The 17,935-nt window shown below is 42.2% G+C and overlaps 1 long non-coding RNA gene and 1 pseudogene across 1 annotated transcript in view; one reads left to right on the forward strand and one right to left on the reverse strand.

The window, feature by feature from the left end:
- LOC111816312 overlaps positions 1 to 16,815 on the forward strand; it is a 23,071-nt gene extending 6,256 nt beyond the window's left edge. Inside the window, exon 3 of the long non-coding RNA XR_002820740.1 lies at positions 16,626 to 16,815. This is a non-coding gene — a long non-coding RNA (uncharacterized LOC111816312). The remainder of the gene's footprint in view (positions 1 to 16,625) is intronic.
- On the reverse strand, positions 15,885 to 16,294 carry LOC101575409 (annotated as a pseudogene).
- Positions 16,816 to 17,935: the final 1,120 nt, after the last annotated feature.

Raw genomic sequence — 17,935 nt, forward strand, 5'->3', positions numbered from 1 at the left:
CAGCAGCTTTGTGAACAGCATGCTCCAGGCCTTTGCTAACCAAGGTCCTATTGTCCGGGCGTTGTCTTTCCTCCGCTGCAGCTGCCCAGGTGCATGAGCCCCTTCCCACTGCCCTGCTTACCCTCAATGCCTAGCAAGCATGAGGCCTCTACATACATGTAGCCCAGGAAAACAGGAACAGGTAGCACAGGGCACAGGGTTTGGGCTTAAGCATTGAAACTACATAAGAGAAACTACCAGATGGGAAAAGGGAGAGACAAAACGTGAAAGTGTGAGAAGACATAGTCCTCTGTCACAGATCTGGCGCTAGGGCCCAAAGGACTACTAGAGGTGACATGGCTCAGAGCTGGTGGCCTACCAGGGTAGTGTCTAGCTGCGTAGTGCCAACAACACTCAATTTTCATTGGTTTTACTTGAAAATTAATATTTTCATGTTGAAATAATGTTTTTGCTATAGTCGGTGAAATTCAATGTTAAAATTAATTTTTATAATTTTAATCTGGCTTTTAAACTTTTTAGATGTGGCTACTAGAAAGCACTGAGTGGCATATGTGGTTTAATTTTAGCTTCTGTTTGGCAGCACACAAACTCAGAGGTTGAGCATGGGCCCTTGAGACAGCGGTCTGGGGTAGAACTCTAGCTCCAGTCTTGGGCTGCAAGGCCTCAGGCACAGTGGCTTTGCAAACCTTCCGCAGAGACTCACCGTGACAATTTCATTTTGTATGGTACACTCAAAGACCCGTGTACATACTACAATAAATTGAAGAAGTAATACTTATCCCTTACCGCATGTAGTGTGTTTGCATGTCTTTCATTTCATTTTCCCTTCTTCTGTTTCCTTTCCTTTCCTCTCCTATTTTTATTTTTGAAGCATTACTTGTCAAAGCCCACTGAATTAGTTCCACAACCCCAAATGTGTTTTCTGGCATTCGGTCAAGGCTCTGCAGTGTTGGCAATTACTGCACAGCTTCTACAATTTGAATGTCTTCTTCACCCTCTGATAAAGCTGCCTTCTGGCTGCGTCAGGCTCCTCATCTGTGGAATGGGAATAACAGAGCATCAAATTAGTGGATGCTGCCGAATTGCTAATGGAGTCAGATGACAGATTCCTGTGACGATGAGGATGAAGGAGTAGGCAGTGAAGCTCTTTGGCGGGTGCTCCTTCATGGGACCCACCCTGCTGTCGCTCAGAGTGCTGCTGAGACAGGAACATGGGCTCTAAGGAACTGGGTGCCCCCAGTGCAAAATAGTGAGCCCACTGCCCTGAGGAAGTGGCTCCGGGCCTGTAGTGTGTGTGTGTGTGTGTGTGTGTGTGTGTGTGTGTGTGTTACTGGAGACTCAACCCAGGCTTTTTGGCCTGAGTAACAGCCCTGGCATTTTTATATTATATGTTGAGACTGGGTTTCTCAAAGTTGCTAAGTTGTCCAGACTCCTCCTGCATCTGTCTCTACCTCTACCTCTGCCTGTTTCTCTGTCTGTCTCTGTCTGTCTGTCTGTCTGTCTGTCTCTGTCTCTGTCTGTCTGTCTCCTTTTTTTCAAAGAGGTGACTCCTGCCATGTAAAATATGATCTCAGCTCTCAGCTTACATTTTTAAGCAATAACCTTTTGTTGTTATTGTTAATGCTCTTGGATCTTAAATGGGGAGTGGATTTTGTGGAGTTCTCTAACCCTCCACTTGCCCCACTCCCACTCCATTTGGAGCTTACAGGAAGTCATCAATTTATATTAGAAAGGAACTCTTCTGCTGAAGGAGGGGAGTGTTTGTCCCACCTCTAGCAAGCCTGAGCTGCATCAGGTCTGTGGCTACCTGGACTTGGTGCCATCCGCCCATCTTTAAGCTGCTGTCCTGCAGAAAATGGTTTTGGTTTTTGTGTTTTTGAGCCTGTGTATTCTAGGTCATCCCAACTCATTATCCTCTAGTCTCAGCCTCCTAGGCACTGAGATTACAGGTAGGTACCACTATACCTCGTGGGAAGCGGTTTTGCAGTACTTATGCTACATCTCTTGGGCTGAGGATATAAAGTTAAGTCTTCATTAGTCAGGGTTCAAGTTTCTTTTGGTGAGCTTACTCTGTCATGGTCTTATTACCATTATCAGCATCTTTGTGTATAGCCATTCATGGAAAGCCAACAGAAGGCTGCTGTCATGTCCTTAGTGCCTACATCCATGGCGCTCTTCCTGGGTGCTTGAGAAGCCCTACTTCCTTCATCTCGCATCACCTCTTAAGTCACCCAGTCTTAGGGAGTGAGTGGTTTTGGTGCTCAAAGAGGGTGGTGGGCACAGCATGCTTCTGGGAGAAAGCTGCATAGAAAGTGACTCTTTTCTGACTGGTGTCACCTCTCTGAGCTGCCATCTGTGTTCCCAGTGCTGTTCTGTCAGCCCACACTGCTGTGGGAAGGCCAGTCAAGCCCCTAAATCCCCAGTCTGCTTTCCCCAGTGAAGGACCACATTTTAGTCTTCCGATTCATCTTTTCATTAAAACTTGCTGACTCTTGATTCCATTCATTCGGCTTCATGTCATTTTCAAAGCTCATCTAATTAATGAATTCCAGGTAGAGCACTGATGGCTTAAGGTGAATTATGTTGTGTAAAATTACGGCCTCTCCTGAGTGTTCAGAGCTTTGGTTTTCATGATGCTCTTTACCAGACTCCAGTGGGATGAGGACGTGCAGGGCCATAGTTGAAGGGATGGGCCTGAGCTCTGGGCTACTGGGCATCAGAATCGGGACACATTCTTGTGCTCCACCTTAGAGTGCCATGCTTTTGATGTGGTGGTTTATGTGGCCAGTGTCTGAGGCACTGTGGCCAGGACTCCAGGCATGGCGTGTCCAGCAGGGCAGGGAGGAGTGGTGGGAGTGGCGGTGTAGAGCGTGTCAGCAGCCGTGTGGTTCTCTCTGACCCTGTCTACTAACCTTCCCCCTCTCCAGTTATATACTTTTCTAGTATGAGGATGGCAGGATGGCTTTCTGCTGTGTAGGTCTGCAAGAAAATGGAGTATTGGGGGAACTTCTTTCTCCTCTGGGACACCTCTGGGGCAATGTAGAGGCAGCCCTTCCTGGATGTACTCTCTTGTTCCTCCAGGTTTAGAAACTGATTGCACTTTTACAAGGAACACATTGTCAAATCCTTATCACCAACCCAGTCCCTAATCACCATGGCCTTTGGGATTTGACAAGAGCACCACCTGCACTTGGCACAGGGAAGGGCTGACAGCTAGCAGAGATCAGGAGGCGATGTCGTCCCCGGTACCCCTGCATGCCAGCTGAAATTTGCAGAGCTCTGTCTAGCATGTGTGGATTACTTAACACCTGCCCTGTATGCTAACAACTAATTAGAGCAGAACCAAACTCTTGCCGAGCTATTCAGCTCTGGAGCTGGAAGCTCAGGCTTAAATCCTCTTTCTGTTGTAATTTCAGTGGTGCGTGTAGTGGGCTTTACGAAGGCATTTTGTTGAAGTATCACATCCCAGCTGGGTCTATCATGCATTTTCAGTCCTCGGCATCGTTTTTAGGACACTGTCTTAGGAGGAGCCTGGCAGAGGAGAATTGCTCTAAGTCTGAAGGCAGCTGCAGCTTATAAAGCAGGGTGACAAGCATGAGGTCACATGCGAGGGGTAGGGCGCCCTCTAGTCTGTGCCCAGGAGGCTGCTCAGCCCCGCTGGATTGATGCTTGCCTCGTCAGGGAGGGCCTCCATGACTGCCCTGCCCCTGCCTTCACATTCCCCAGCCCAAACCTGGTCAATCCTTTCCCCCAAGGACTTCAGAGGGACTTATTTCTTCACTTTTTTCCCTCCTGCCTCACCTCCAAGATTTTCTACTCCATATTAATAGATGCTTGTTAAGTTTGTGCGGTAGGCCAAGCACAGTACTTGGAGCTAAGGGTACAAAAGTGAACAAGCTGGAGAAGGCGTCTGCTTTCATTGACCTTGAATTATGGTACATGTAGGGGATAGGAATACAAAATAAATAACAGCGTAGTGTGTGTGAGAATGGAGAGAGGAGAGGAGGTAAGAGGATGGGAGTGTGCTGGGATGCTCTGAAGGGTAGGGTGGCGTAGTGGTGGGTGGACCATGCCAGCTGGAGAAGTTTAGAAGCTTAACTAAATTGGCTCAGCAATCTCCCATCCTAGAGTGTAGAGGAGCCCCCGAGGGTAGCCCAGCCCTTAAAGGATCTGAAAGGGAAATGAGGAAGGGCTGAACATTCCATTTTCTTCACTCATCTCCTGGCTTCTAGCGCAGACCTTTTGGCTTCACCTGGGATCCTTCAGCCTTCTGGAGGACTCACCAGCCTTCTGTCACAGACCCATCCATCTCCTGATATGGACTTGCAGAGACATTGCAGTGAGCTCCAGAACTTGGGCTGAAACCTGCAGCCCCCAGTGCAGAGACACCCTCTGCACGCTTCCTCCTCAGACTCTGTGGCTGACCATCATAAGCCAACACTGAAATTTCTTACACATTTGTATATCTTGTTGTATATCCATTTTTCTAGTAAAACACTGACTGACACAGGTTCCCTGTCAAGAATTCTTGCGGATGAGATGATATTTGGACAGAGACTGTATGAGTGCCTTTGCTCATTGATGCCCCAGGTCCTATCTCAATCAAGGTGCATAAAATGGTTGGATAAATATTTGTAAAATGAAGCAATGGAAGCATAAATAAATACATGGAAAAGAACGAAGTCTAAGTGTGCAGCTGTTCTTCTTGTGGTAGTCCTGCTCCAAACACGGGCAGCAGGTCAGCTTTCCCTGCGCGGCGTCTCTTGCTCCACAGACAGCACTGTGACCTTCGAGGAGGGAGGCCGATTGGACCAATGGCTGAATGACATGGCCTTTGTTTCTGTGATGATCTACCAAGTCTTTGCCTTCGTGTCCTCATCTACAAAATAGAGATAATAATTTGAATACTTCCTTTTCTGTGGGGATGGAAAAATAATAGCAGAATGAAGATGCGTGTAGTACGTGCACATATACAGAGATAAAACATAATAAATTGGGAACTTGAATTATTTTAATTGCTTTCTTATTTGGTTTTTCAACAATTTCTTGATATTAGTACCATTAGTGGTCCTGCTACGCAGATGAGAAAGCGGTAACTCTGAACAGTTAAGTGGTTTTCTCAAGGCAATAAATAAGTTAATGAAAGGACTAGGTTTCAAATTTAGTGGTGTCTGAATATTTAACGTCCTCTGAGTCCTGCCTACCTCCCTGGAATTTCCTCCATGCTGCCTTACGCTCTGTAGCTTAAATAGAAATGCTTTAAGTAGAACTCATCAATAGTGGTAATTAATAATGAAATAAAATGATACTGGCATGATATTTTTTTCTGGAATTATACCTAAGAGCTTCTCCAGCTTATTTGATTTGCTAATGTAAGTATTTATGGAGTGGAAAGTCTTCCCATGACATGCTCAGAAAATAGAAAGAACAGATCACTTATCTTTATGCTGTTTAGAATACTGTCATTTGGAAGGTTGAAGTATATGAAGTATGCTCTCACTCCTTGACCAACCTCTCAAATGCAGTCTCCGTGGAAGGGATACTGTCTGCCAGCTTTTCTTTTGCTTAAATGTGAAAGCTTAGTGGATGCCCGGTTCCCATTCTGTTGTTATAAGTGTGCATTCAGTACTTCACCAGGATTGTACAGCTAATGAAAGAGTTAGATCTCAATATATCAGAGGAGCTGAAAGGGAGACAGACTTTCTCCTGTTCACAGAAGATAAAGTTGAGATTGGCGCATCTGAGATTGACATTTCTGCAAGGGCAACGTATGGGCCTCCCAAGGCCAACTCCTTGAGCCTCTGATCTGAAAGGTCTCATTGCTACCATGCAAGCGGAGTCCTCTGGGTGGGTCTCCAAGGAGCAATTTAAGTACACTCCTCAGGTGACTGTAATGTTGAATACCGTTTAAGAGATGCATTTTATAATTCATGCCAAGATGTATTTCCACAGGTTTTAATAGATGATCCCTAGGGAACATCTGGAACACAGATGGGAACACATCTGGAAGACATCTAGGAAGAATGACCAGGGCTTGTGAGAGGGGTTTGGACCTCAAGCATCTGGGTGTCACTTTTAGGAACTTGTGCTGCTCATTCTGCACAATAGAATACTTTCTCAACTACTTAAGAGCCACAAGGTGGGCAGTACCAGGCACATTCTGAGTAGTTGCAAGAAACATAGATAAAGCCAGGGAGTTGGTAGAAATGATAGTCCAGCAAAGTTCAGTTTATCATAATCAGGAATGTGTTAACACGTAGAATGTCCCCAAAATAAAAAAAAGGATTATTTCTAGGGTAATAAGTTCTCCATCATCATTGGAAATGTACAAGTCGGACAGGACGTACTGGGCTGGATGCAGAAGGTATTCATGTGTAGGAAAATAATAGCCTTTAAGAAAGAATACTTGAATATAATTACCTTATAGTTAGTTTCTTCTCTTAAGAGTTACAATAAAGTCTCTCTGTGTGGATATGTGTGCAAATGCTCACACGCAAGCATGTATGTGTGCATTGGAGTATGGATAAGGGGGGGAACAAGTTTGGGAAAAAGTACAAGTTAGTTTAGTCATTATTCATCAAATAGTCTTTTGCCCCCTGTGTGTCAATTGCTACCCCAGTCATTGGTATTTCAGAAATGCCTGCTACACTGCTTACCCAGAAAGAGGGCTTAGTCTAGTGGTACAGCCCAAAGATAGAAATTATAATGGCCTGTGGTAAACTCAGCGAGGCAGCCGGTTCATGGTATTCTGAATACATGAAGAAAGGGACTGTCCCTCTGCCTGTGAATGTGTGAGGAGAAGAGATGACTGTGATTTTGGCCATGATAGTGGTCTGGGAGACCGTGTAGAGGGAAGAGAATGAGCAAAGGCGTTGGAACAAGAATCTCTTGGAGATAAAAATATGCTTTTGAGAGCACAGTGTGATATTCTGTAGATCTGACAAACATGCCAGAGCGCAGAGGTCCCGTATCACCAAGGACCTTTACATTCTCAGCTAAGAAACATGGCCTGTGTCCTGCATGACCCGCATGTATAAACATCGTATTGTCTCCCTAGTGTAAAAACCTGAAAGAGTAAGTACAATCTTAAGGGTACAACAGATACAGCAAAAGGGAAAGAAACTGCTCAAAGGGAAGGAACAACTAGGATAAGGGAAAGGAGAGAAGAAAGAAGGAGGGAAAAAGAACCTATCTATCTATCTATCTATCTATCTATCTATCTATCTATCTATCTATCTATCTCTCCTATATATGATAGCTCAGAAAATTGTACTGTTGATTTTTACTGGTCTATTGAAAAGAACAGTTAATATTTAAATGTTTTTGTTTCTTATGTATTTTTATTTGTAATTTTTTTCTTCTTTTAATTTTTTTTTGACCAATTTTGGGTGTTTATACTGGCAATCTGAGCAGCTGATTTGAAGACAACGTGCAATACAGCAACCATTTCGAATTCCTGTCAACTTGTTTAAAATATTATCTTTTTCTTATGTCTTCAGAATTCTGAAATTCTGTGTCACTTCTAATGCTTTATTATTTTATTATTTTTATTCTCTTTAAATAATAAAAAAAGAAGGTGAATGTTCCTTGGAAAGTTTAAAGCAATGGACTGACATGCATTAATCTGCTTCCAAAGAATAATACGTGGCAGATGCTTTGGAGTTGCTTTGTGGATGTTTCCTGACTTGGGGAAAGATGTTGATACACTGGATCAATAAATATAGTACTGAGAAGCACAGCAGAGAGTGGGGGCCTGTACCATGACACAGACCCTCGGGGCAAGGGACTGTTGGGGCAGTGAGGTCTGGTGCCTTTGAGTTCACAGGTGTTTTCTGACATTTAAAAAAATATATTTGGTTGTTACAGGATCTCACTACATAGCTCAGACTCAGAGTGATCCTCCCATTTTCAGCCTCCTCAGCACTGAGATTACAGGTGTGCGCCACTAAGCCCGGACTCTGTGGCCAGCTCAGCCCACCCTGAGGACTGGGCAGGTGCAGCGGGTGGTGCTGGGGATTGAACCACTGTCCCTGTGCTTGCCTAAGTTTGCTTAAGCAGGCATTTTAGTCCACTGAGCTATCTCCAGCCCCTTCTCTGACATTGTTGCATTGGGTCTGTGGGGACTGCTGGGGGAGCCCATCTAGGGACAATGGCTACAGATCTAAAAACAAGGAGCATCCTCCACCTGTTTTTCTAAGCTCCAAGCATTTTCTTGGTTTCTATCAGGTGCATCGGTGCCTAGAATAACTCTGAACATTTTTGATTTCGTATTTCATACCTTCCTGCTAAGACATAAGAAAAAGACAATATTTTAAAATTTATTTAAAGTAATTTCTCTCTTTGAGGCTCTAGTACTTCATACAAATGGAAGAGAAATGAAAAATGAGTTAATGAATTTAGATATATTATACCTTTGGCGCATTCCACTTGCATACATGAGCCCTGTTGGGTTGATTTGTATACAAACATCCCTGTCAATACCAACAGAGGAAACATATGTGTGATAGGAAGTCTATGCTTACTCTGCTTATCAGCGAGCAACACACTTGTTGCAAGTAAAGAAGTGTGACAAAGGACCAATTCTTTCCTGATTCTCTTTCCTTTGGAGGTGTTTTGTCATGTTGCTAAGTTACCAGCTTGAAGGATTCCACTTTGGGGGAATGGAAGTTATTTTAAAACATCTAATGAACATCCTACCAGAAAACTTCCTTGCAGTTTGATAAAGGTCTGCAGTGTTGAAGAATGTGAGTGGATGAAGAAATAACCCGGAAGGTCTGGAAGACAAATGCCATAGAAATATAAAAAGCGTTCTAATTACAATGTACTGTCAGGCACTGGAGCAAATCACCAAGAAGTCAGGTGACAAAGCTGAAATGTTTAACCAAGAGATTTGCAGGTTCCTGCTTGAATATTTCATGGAGTAAGTGAGAATAAAGACAAGGGATGAGCCTCTTCCTCTAAGAATGTATGGAGGTAATTCAGCTGCCTGCCAAGTCTCTTGGTTTTTCCCTGCTGATGTTGAGATGTTTAGAATTCATAAGAGATTTATTCATTCATTTACCAAGTAATGATCAATTGGACACTAGGGATAGAGCAGTAGCCAGACAGATGTGGTCCATATGCTAATTGAGTGTGCTTTCTGTTTTCTTGGTCTTCTGTCTTGTGGTTGTCAGGCTTCTTGTGTGTAAGTGACAGAAACCCAAGTTATAGTGGCTTAAATGAAAAGAGAGTGAAAGCCTGCAGACATGGGAGGGCGGAAATGGATTCAGACATACCTGGATATGGCCCCTAGTGATGTTATGGAGTTGGTCGTCCTCCTTCTACCCCTTGACTTTGCTTTCCTAAGTTCATTTTATCATAATGCAAACAGGGCTCATCCACAGAGCCAAGGAAGATAGTTACTAGAAGACATAAGATTTAGTGGTCCTAATTCAGAGCTCCATGGAAGAAGGTAAACTTATACTTTTCAATGACTATATATTAAAACTTAGAGGAAGACTTTGATTGGCTCTGCTCAGATCGTGTGCTGCTCATGTCTGAAGCAGTCAAGACTGTGATGAACTAGGCATACAGTTTGGGTGGGGGTAATATGGATGCCAGAAACATCTGGGTTGATAGCAGAAATGTATTGAACCAACAGCAGCAACAGAACTCTGTACCCTGATCCACTGAACTAGTCAACATAGAAAGCTCTATATTCCTTTGAAGCTTGTTATTGCAAGACCTGCATCAGCACCTGCTACTCCTAGCTTCCTATACATCTTTTTGTCTTGGTCTCATTAAAAATAGTTACTGTCTAGGAGCAAGGACTCCTGCCTTATTAGGGGAACAAGATGAACCTTTTTAATTCTTCCTAGCAGAAGTTCCAGCCTAGCTATAAAAGCTGCATTTTCTTGGCTCATAACAAGGCTAGAAAAGCTAATAGAACTACCAGAAGCTTGGCAAGATGCAAATACAAATGGTGCTGTGTTCATGTTACCTGTTGAAAAGTACTTGGTAAACTATAGGCTGGTATCAGAAGATTCAGTAAGCAACAGGGAAAACCAAGAAAATGAAGAAGATAAAACTTGTTTTTTCCCAATGAGAAAGAGAAAGGATATACACAAAATCATACAATTCTAAAATGTGATAAGGGCATTTGTATCAGTGATGATAAAGTATGGAATTATTATTATCAGGGAATAGAACAGTAGATAGTAAGGGTCCAACTGAGACTATTTGTAAGAGTTTTTATGACTGCCATTCCTGGTGCTGTGCCTGTGGTTATTAAGAAAGGCTTTCTGGGGAAGATAGAACTTAACATGAGTCTTAAAAGATACATGGAAGAGATTATGTGCACAAGATGGATTTGCTCCCCTACATGGACCATGATTCACTCAGGTTTCTCTCATATAAGCTTAATGACATGATGCTGTCACTTAATAAGAAAGGTCACTCAGGAGATTTGAAAGCACCTGCCTTCTTGTACTGATGAGAAGGGAATTTATAAAGGTTGGACATTAGAGGGCTATTAATATAATATACTTAGCATAAATGCAGAATGTCTGAATGTGAAACTTATTAAAGAAAATTGGGATCTTTTGGGGCTATTCCCAGCCTTTGAGCTCAGTGTTAACTGGATAATGATTTCCTTCCAAACTTGTAAGATTAAGATTGTTCTGGTTCCTTTGGCATAGCAATCAATATATGGGCATTGCAGTTGACTATTGATGAAGCATTGGGATCTGAAACTGTGCTAAAGGCAAACAGCCCCATCGAAAATGTGGGCTCGTTTTGGAATCATCCGAGGGTTAGCAGTCAGCTTTCAGACTTTATTCTTTCCCCTCGAAGATCCTACATTGCTTAAGTCAGATTTTTTGTAAACTCTAGATGGTCCCAGATTTCATCACACCGTCTGAATTGGGGGCCAAGGCAATGTGATCCTTTTCGCCATTGCTGAGTTGGCGTGTTGATAGCTGATGTCAGCTGGGATACGTTGGCCCTTCTGTCCATTCTGGTGGGTGGCAGCCATGTCTTGTAGAATTCTGAGCCTCTAGGAGAGAGGGTTTCCTCTGCAGGGTATTAGAAGAAAGCCTCCAAATACTTCTACTTCTGTTCCAGATACACAATGTACAGAGAAACCAGAGGGAAACCCAGGCTTTGAGGAAGAGATGGCCTCGTTTGGGCTCCCATTCTGAAGCAGGCCTAAAATCCTACTGCTTCTGGAATGAGATATATGTTCTTGGTTAGTGGATGGGTTTACCTCTATGATTCTTCATTTCTTCAGACAAGGTAATAGTATCTGTTTCATTGACCTTAACAAGATCATTTAGTCAAAAGTGTTAGCATCTACTGAATTTTATTTGTACCATGTATTGTTCTAGGGCAGTATACTACTTTTATCACTGAAAGCTCCAGAAGGTTCACCATCACTGGTCTAGGGGCTTCAATCCTAGAATCCTTTGTGTATTGAGGCATTACTATTACAAGTATTTGCTAGATGAGAGAATGGATTGAGAAAAATTAAGTGACTTTTCTGAGTCATACAGCTAGTAAAAAGCAGTCAGTTTTTCAATCAGAGCAGTCTTGGCCCAGGATCAGAGCTCTTAACCCTTCCCTATAGAACCCTATAGTACCTGGTATAGAAGAGTCTCTCTATAAATGGTAGCAGTGAGAAGAGTGTGGGGGTAAGTGTTGCTGAGAGACCGGTTGGGTCACGGGAGTGGGAGAGTGCCAAATGGGTTCCATACGGCGATATGAAACAGCAGAGAGACCTGCACTAGCTTCCCTGTGCCAGCCACACCTCTTGTTCTCAAGACTTCCTCCACTCCACCATTCCTGGTCTGAGCTGAGTTCAGACAGCCTTTCTTTTTCCTTTCCTCTTCTTTTTAATTAACTTATTGTAATTATACATATTTATGGGGTAGTATATGATAATTTGATACATGTACACAATGTATAATGATCAAATTAGGGTAATTAGCATTTCCAGCTCCTTAAATATTTATCATTGCTTTGTTCTGAGAAGCTTTGAACCTCTCTACCCTTGTTATTTATGAGAATATACAGTAAATTGTGAAAGCCAGTCATCCTACTGCGCTGTGGAACAACATAACTTGTTCCTTCTCTCTATGTCGGTTTTGGTACCTGCTGTGCACCCAATCTTCCCTCTCTTTGCTCATTCTCCCCAGATTTCAGTGACCATTATTTTACTCTCTACATCTATGACATCAATTTTCCTAGCTTTCACATGTGAGTGAGATCATGTGCTATTTGTCTTAGTGTGCCAGGCTTATTTCACTTCCTGTGACGTCCTCCAGGTCTACCCATGTGGAAATTTGGTTTTTCTGAAGGCTTTTGGTCCTGCAGCTTTGTTTGGCTGAGATAAATGCACAGGCTTTCTGCACAGCCATATGTCAAAGGGGAGTTGGTTTCTGAAGGATTAATTGGAATTCCCCTAATGGTCTTCTGACATTGCTCTGAACACTGTGCTCATCCCCAGTAGATTATCATTAATCGGATGAGCAGGAAGCCTGGAGACTGAAACAGCCTCTGATAGCCAATTTATTAACTTCTCCAAGCTGAAGAGACAAACAGCAGGCTGAGCTATTTGGATTTACTTCAAGGGATTTGGGGTAGAAAGCCTTGGGGTTGATGATTTTGTGACCCTGATTTAAATAAATTAATGATTTCTCCTGGTCTCAACAAAGACTAGGATGACAGTGTTGTTTTCCTTTTTAGCAGGTTTATTTGAGGGCTAATTGATGAGTACAGTCTGATGAGTTAGGACATACACGCACACCAGCAAGGCCATCACCGCCATCAAGGCGACAGACACACCCAATGCCTCTGACTACAGTTTCCGTGTGCCTGACTTGTTGGTTAACTCATTGATTAGTTATGGCAAGAATTCAGTGTGTTCTTAGCACATTTGAACCAAGTTATAGGAACCTGATATCCAACACAGGATCTAGAATTAAGATTATAATTTTGTATATTTAAAATTGTTTTAAGGGAATGAGACTTTTATGACATACATCATATTACTTTTTCCTTCTTTGGATGTTCTGTGTTTGTTCTCATTTTCTTTCACATTTCTCCTTAAAAAATCTCCTGAGTGTGTGTTTGCCCTTTCCAATGTGGTACGCCTCAGAGACACTGGTCTTCTACTAGCCAGAAGTCGTTATTTCCTGGTTGTGGCGGTGGTGATGTGCGACATTGCATACGCTTTTATTTTCTCTTCTGTACCAACTCTGCCACTTTTTTGTGTTATTTAATTTGGCCCTCAGTGGTTCCTCTCCCTGGAGATGGTTTTGAAATGGAACCTGCTACTTTGGTAGCTACACTAGTCACTCTCCTTTGGTGAGGCCATATCCAAGTTATAGAAGGACTTTGACCTACGATGGGTTTTAAATTTTATGGTGTTGTAAAAGCCATATACACTTGATGTAACCTGTATGTTGAATTTTGCTTTCATTTCATTTTGTTTTCACAGTGCTGGTGATCAAACCCAGGGTCTCAGACACATTAGGCAGACAGCTTGGTTAGTGTTAAGTGCATTAAATTCACCCTACAATGGGTTTATCTGAACATAACCCCACCATAAGTCAAAGAGCTTTTACACTTAGCAGCTCTGAGAACTGGCGTCCCTACTGCTAAGGAGATCATCTTACCTGCTGTGCAGGCTACAGCGAGGACTGATGCAGTTGTGTACATTACATCAAGACCATAGCAGGTGCGTCATCCCTGTCTGTTTCTTCTCCACTTTTCCTACACAGAGAATGGAAGCCAGGACTCTTATGCCAGGAGCGAGTGGGAGTCCTGACCGTGGCCCCGTGTTAACCTGAGCCTGCAGGAGTGAATGCAGCCTAACACCTTGATCTTGGTCGGCACACTGCTCTCTCTAGGCTGACCCAGAAAAACACGCTGGTTTTGGCTCAGAACAGTGGGCCTAAACTCATAATATCTTCTCCTAGCGGAAGTGGTGAAACCCTCACAGCTAGGCTGCTGTGCATCATTTGTTGAGATGTGGGCCGTTGTTATCTTTCCTTCCTGCCTCCTTATCCGTCTCATTTTACTTCATTGGTGTTTTCCCACCCTTTCACCAGGTCCTGGTGACTCATGGGTGATTCCTCATCTGGGGTCACCTCGCTCTGCCTTTGTTCTATTCCCAGTTGTCCCCCTCTGCTCTGCTGCAGGTGATGAGCTTGTGCTGTCGAGGATGGATTCTGAGGCCAGATTGCTGGGTCTGATATGTGATTTAATTTTGCATATTTTAAGCTTCATATACACAGAACCATGCGATGTGACTTATTTTACAACTTGCTTTTGTCTTTAGCATTATGTTTCTGAAGCTCACACATGCTACATTTTGTGACTTTAATTCCTTTTTCACCCACTATGAGGATGTCACAAGTAATTAGTTTTATATTTGATAGACATTTAGGTTCTTCTTAGATCTTTTGTTACTATAAACAGTGCTGCTATAAATATGCATGTGATGCAAATGCACATTCACAAGCTTCCTAGAAACAGGTACCTGACATGGAAACCTGACAATTTTTTCTCATGGTATATGTCTTTCTTTGAAATTTTACATAACGCCAAATAGTATTTCATAATAATAATAATAAAATCCACTTCCATTAGCAGTGGATAAATATTTTATTGCTATATATTCTTGATGCCTCTTGATATTAGTAGACTCTTTTTTCATTCTGAGGTGTGTGTGTGTGTATGTGTGTGAAGCAGAATTTTAAGATTAAAGTTTGCATTCTCTAATTTCAATGAGATTTGGCATCTTTTCATATATTTGTTGACCATTTGGACTTTGCCTTTGTATAATGTTTGAACTTTTTTTATTAAACTTTCTGTGAAATGTTTGCCTTCTTAAAGATTTTTTTTTTTTTTGTGGAACCGGGGATTGAACTCAGGCCCTTGTGCTTGCCAGGCAAGTGCTTATTCTACTGAGCCATCTCCCTGGCCCCCTTAAAACTTATTTATAGAGAACTTTATATATTCTGCATAGGACTTTATGTTATTGCTGCTGCTTTATTTTATTTTTTTAACTACCCAATATCTTGAATCTTTATTAAGAGGGTATAGCCATGAGACCAACATCCAGCCATCAACATACAACCTTATTTCCCACCAAAGTTTATGAGAATATATTTTATTTTAAATATAACACTAAGTCAATAGGCTAAGAATTAAAGTACTAAAGTTTTGATTTCATACTCTGAATACTAAAAAATCCCAATCATTTATGAAACAATGAAAACATGATAAATTAACTACACAGAAAAAGTAGATATTTAAGCCATTTCATTCTTAATATCATATGGTAAAAACACATGTATTTAAATTTTCAATTTATAGAAAGCACATTTTATAAGGTTATTACTTAAAACAGTACAAATGTTTTTAAATTTCACAATCAGTTACAAAGTGGTACTTGCAAGGTTGACCTACATAGGTCAGTCATGGTGGTGCATGCCTGGAATCCCAGAAGTCAGGAACTTGTGGTTCCTGCAGGTCCAAGGTCAGCCTTAGCTATACAGTGAGTTCAAGGCCAGGCCAAAAGTTAGGTGATAGTCAAATCCCTGTCACAAAAAACCCCAAAAGATTGATCTATATAAAGTGAATATCTTGCCAAAAGAGATGATAAACCATAAATATAAAATATATCACAGTGTGAGAAACCTCATGGTGCTCTACAGGACAATCAATAAAGACAAGTCAGTCTTTTGGGAAAGAGAATTCTTGGCATTACACATTTAAAGTGTAAACTTAGATATGAATTCAAAAGAAAATAAATGTAAACCTCTCACTGCTACATAATCACCTATGTTATCAAAACATAAAAATGATGTACTTTTTGCATATGTGTACATCAAAGTCAAAAGCTAAGTTTTACTTTTTCCTTCATTGACAACTTTTACTGTATGTTTAGGTTTCAGCTCCCAGAGGGCATTTTTCACAAATCTATCAGCTTGTCATTCTTTTTATTGTCCATAATTTCCTTGACTTGGTCCATGTATACTCTGATTCCTTCCAATTCCTACTTTTCTGGATGCTTCTTTGGATTGACTCCTTGAGTTGCCAAATAAACCCAAAATATTGAGTTTAACATGTATGTAGAAACTAAATCTGCTTTAGCCTGCTCAAGTGGGCCCAACTTCTGCAGCAACTCATTTCTTGAAACAGACATCATGGTCTTCAGCATCTCGTCCACAGCTCCTATGGAATTCTCAGATGCTGACAAATACTCATGAATCTCTACAGGACAGTTTTCATTAATTTCTTCACCTGCCATTATGACCAACTCAACACCTCCAATTCCCAGCTCCTGCACTGCTCTGATTTAAATATTATCTTGACAGTTGTGGCTTCTCTCTTTACCTTCTTAATAGAGATTTCTAAGGCTGGGGAGATGGCTCAGAGGAATAAGTGCTTCCCTGGCAAGCGCAGTGGCCTGAGTTCAATCCCCGGTTCTGCAGAAGTTCTCAATTTTAAAGCAAATTCAGAAGAGAAGAGAAAATTGAGGCACAGAGTTATTATTGTTTCATGTAAGGGTTTTTGGTAAGTAGTGGCTGAGGTAGATTTAAGTCCAGATCTGAGTGCAAAATCTGTTTGCTTTCTATTAGATGCTGTGCCCTTCACGCAACAGTGAGTACGGTACATCAGATACATGGAGCAGGACCAAAAGGAAGTTTTGCTAGACTACTAGAGAATTGAAGGACATTTCTCCACCTCCCCCTATCAGAATGATTGTCCAAAGAAAACAGGGAGTTTTGTGACAGTAGAATTTGTATACATTCCTATCCAACTCCGCCCATGCCTGAGCCTTTCTTTTTCTCATGGTTGTGGGAGTTTTGTGAAAGCTCTGTTTATACAGCTCATAACGAAACAATTTCAACCAAATCCAGTTAGATTCACTTGTGCGTCTCTGTGTCTTTTTCTAATCCTGGCTGATAACACCCCAGATAAAGAAAAATCAGGTTGTCTCTCTAAACGAGCGCAAGGAGATTTGGGCATCTGTTCCTTTTAGACTGAGCATATTTTCACTGTCATAAAACATTTGATATTGAGCTGGTGAATGAGAATACAAAGGAATTAGGAGTGCAGTGTTTCAGTGAATATCTCCTTAATCACAGAGAGTAGGGCTTCTTAATTTAAATTCCTGATTAGGCATGTTGGGTGCGGAGAACACTGCTCTGATCTCATTAGTCCAAGTGATAATGTGCACTAATTACCCCTCTTCCAAAGTCAGGGGTTCATTTATTACCTACGTGAATGAACCTTTCTCTCATCTTCAGTATCAGAAAGAAAAATGAGCTCGTGAGAGTGATGGAGCTGCCGGGGTGGAGGAAGAGACATCACAAGTGAAATGATCTCAGCTTTCAGTGAAGGGGCACAGCCAGGCAGTGTGTAGGATGCCAAGTGAGTGAGCACTGATTTGTGCATCTCACTTTCAGCACGGAATGATGTCTGCTGCATCCCATGTGCTTTCTGTGCTGTGGATTAACTTTTTCATGGCCAGCGAACATAAAAATATAATAGCCACATGCTGAGGTGTGTGATATAACCTGACACTTGGGATTCTGGGTGACAGTGGCGTGGGCATCACCCAACTTGGAGCGCCCTCACTGCTTTGCACCTCACTCCATCTTCTGGTCCCGTCGGGCCTCTGTGGTCGGTGTGCTAGAGTTTGGTGCATCCCGGTGGCAATGCTGAGTGTGCTTAGGGAGAGGGAGGATGTGAGAAGAGAAAGGATGATTCCCTTCCTGCTATGCATGGGGATCTGTGAAATCCCTTTGGGGTTCACCTGATTTCTTCCTGAACATGAAGGTTATGAACTCAAAGGAAAGCGAATTCCTAATACATCTCCATACGGATGTGGAATCCTAGAAATGCTGTCATTGTACAACAGAGGATGCTGAGGCTCCTAGGAAAG

This window comes from Octodon degus, unplaced genomic scaffold, assembly GCF_000260255.1.
Source record: "Octodon degus isolate 3935 unplaced genomic scaffold, OctDeg1.0 scaffold00029, whole genome shotgun sequence".
NCBI lineage: Eukaryota > Metazoa > Chordata > Mammalia > Rodentia > Octodontidae > Octodon > Octodon degus.